We start from the raw sequence: 3,033 nt of genomic DNA, 5'->3' as shown, positions 1-3,033 counted from the left end.
CTCAGTTCGCAAAATACACTAGTGTTCACTCTTGAACCTAATCCTATATATATGGTAAGGATCATTTCAGAACCATAAATATTTACAAAACTCGCAGAACTCTAATAAACAATCTTTTTATTTATATATTTTTATGTTGAGGATAATTTTATCATCTATTATGTGTGTTTTTATGATTAGATAAATGTAAAGAGTAATTTTATGATTTTTATACGTAATTTAATAATTACACATATGTAAACTAGGTTTTTTACATATATGTAATTAGTTATGACACATATGTATAATTAGGCTATTACACATATGTAAACTACTATTAACATATATGTAATCATAGAAATACATATAGGGTATGTTTGGCAACAAGCTTTTAGGAGCTTTTAGGAGCTTCAAGCTTCAGGCTTTAAAGAAAAAGCTTCAGGCCCAATAAAAGCCTTGTTTGGTTGAAACAAGCTTCAGGCTTTTAGATTACTTGAAAAGCTCTTTTTTGAAACGCTGATTAAAGTAGCGTTTAAAAAACCTACAAGCTTTTAAGGTTTAAATTACTTAAATAACCTACAACCCTCATCATCCCAAATTGAAGAAAGGATCGATCGCAAGCAAAAGCCAGGTATGCATGTTCTTATTTAATTGAATTGATTATCATCTTTTGTTACAATTTCAAACTGGAACGTGAATGAGTCAACAAAAGCATGTTGTGTAATCGTCAGATTCTGGATTTTAGTTTTTCTTCATGTGATCGAAGAACAAATGGTATGATTAGGGTATATCACAATTCACCCTCTTTGAGTATTTGTTTAATCGGTGGGGTTTTATCGATTATCATATTTGCAAAGTTAGGGGGCTTTAACTGATAGTTACAGGAGGGGATATTCCAATATAAAAAAAATTAAATTAACTTTTAAAAATTAAAATCTAAAAGGCATGATCTTGTTTTAAACATTCAATGACTTGTGTTCTGAAACTGGATAGAATCATTAGGTGTATACAGGGGTGCAAACATGTTTAGGATGACTTATCTGATGCGCTAATGACTAATTTATATGATTACCGTAGTAATAATTTGATTTTTCTTAGAAAATGTGGTCGAGCTTGAGAAAACAAAGCTCGAATCGAGCTGAGCTCTCATAAGTTAATCGAGCTCGGGCTCGGCACGACTCGTTTGCACCCCTATTGTTGAGTCATACAACCACTTAATTCTAAGATTTATATGATTACGGTAGTAATAATTTTATTTTTGTTAGAAAATGTGGTCGAGCTTGAGAAAACAAAGCTTGAATCGAGCCGAGCTCGAGCCCGAGCTCTCACAAGTTAATCGAGCCCGAGCTCGAATAAGTTAATCGAGCTCGAGCCTGAGCCTGGTCAAGCTCGGGCTCGGCACAGCTCATTTACACCCGTAATGCAAACAAGAATAAATTACTGGTGCCAATTAATTCAAACATTAAAGTTAGAAATTCAGGCAATTCTTTTTCATTGGCAAGGTTGATAGCTTTCACTTGAACCTCATCTAACAGCTCAACTCTTGACACCTACCAAAAACATTATCCACTTTGTGTCACAAATTCACATTTTTTATAGTGTCAGTTGAACATAATCTAGAACAAAAGAAAACATCAAAGTTATAATTTAAAAAATGCATACCTGAATGCCAGACAACATTGCTGCTATTGCCACATCAGCTACATCTTTGATAGTAGGAAAATTGCACATTGCAACCTGTAAGGAAAACATAGTCAATTGTATGTTAAGATATAATATGAGAGTTAATTACGTTTTCCGTCCCCGTGGTTGGTTGAAAACAACCATTATAGTCCATTAGTTTAAAAATTGCCAAAACAGTATCTGTACTTTCACTTTTGTAACAATTACAGTCCACCTCCGTTAACCCAGAATTGCCTGGATTTTATTATGCTGTTAAAAAATGCAGTTTTTTGTGACATAATTCTAATTTTGCAATTGTGTACATGTGTATGTATGCATGGTTGCTAGATGGATTCTAAAAAGAGAAAGGGAGAAGAGATGAAACATGTTCGCAACGAAACTGCATGATGTTCGTAACCATGACACAAGCACTAGCGGTGTATTTGAAGGAACGTCGAATGAGATGAAACATGTTCGCAACGAAATTGTTACTTTGATATGGAATGGACGACATTAATGATTTAATAGTATTATATTATGTTATGACTTTTTGTTAATAACTATGTTTTATTTACCTGTCAAAAAAACTATGTTTTATTTAATTGAAAATGACCATGTTTTATTCATTTGAGAAATAACTATTATATATATGTGTGTGTGTGTGTGAGAGAGAGAGAGAGAGATTACGTTTAGTATTATGTTTTTTTAGTTATGCCCATTTTGGTCATTTTATACCTTTTATTAAAAGCTACAACTACTCTGCCAAACACCTAAATATCTAACCAGCTTACAGCTTCCAGCTACTAGCTACAGCTACCAGCTTCCAGCTTTCAGCTAACAGCTACCAGCTTCCAGCCACCAGCTTCTAGCTAGTTTTGCCAAACATACCCATAATAGATGAAAAAAGATCCTGAATACATATATATATATATATAGAAAGTGTAAAATACAAAATGCCTAATCATGAAATGCGTACGCGACAACCAAATCACACGACGCGTGTCGCTTTTTTATTTTCACATCCAAGGGTATATTATACAATTCCCTTCAACACCATCCTATGAGTTCGTTACACAATATTTTAAAACTATCGAGTGCGGTTAAATATTAGCGATTAGGATTCCAATTCAATTCAATTACAATGGATCCATAAAATAGCGCTGGACGTAATGTCACACCCCCAAATTACCACCTAGGGAGTGTCCCTGTTAGGCGTGTGACGACTAGCAATGAGCCACCAATTACATTGAATCACAAGTTTGAAATAAAGTTTCGTCATTTAATAATACTGAAATCCCAAACATAAGTTGTTCAAAAACCATAAGTTCAGCGGAAGCATCAACGTATCACAAAGTATATGTTTCCCACAACCAAAGTAAATAAATGTTTGTT

At 33.7% G+C, this 3,033-nt stretch overlaps 1 long non-coding RNA gene across 1 annotated transcript; it reads left to right on the top strand.

Annotated features, from left to right (window-relative positions):
• The first annotated feature begins 382 nt into the window (after positions 1–382).
• Positions 383–2,267, top strand: LOC110921747. The gene is made up of 2 exons (XR_002582595.2): positions 383–610; positions 1,990–2,267. It is a non-coding gene; the product is annotated as an uncharacterized LOC110921747 (long non-coding RNA).
• The last annotated feature ends 766 nt before the right edge of the window (positions 2,268–3,033 follow it).

The sequence above is a fragment of the Helianthus annuus genome, chromosome 17, assembly GCF_002127325.2.
Source record: "Helianthus annuus cultivar XRQ/B chromosome 17, HanXRQr2.0-SUNRISE, whole genome shotgun sequence".
NCBI classification, from domain to species: Eukaryota; Viridiplantae; Streptophyta; class Magnoliopsida; order Asterales; family Asteraceae; genus Helianthus; species Helianthus annuus.
This window is presented reverse-complemented; position numbering and strand designations above follow the sequence as displayed.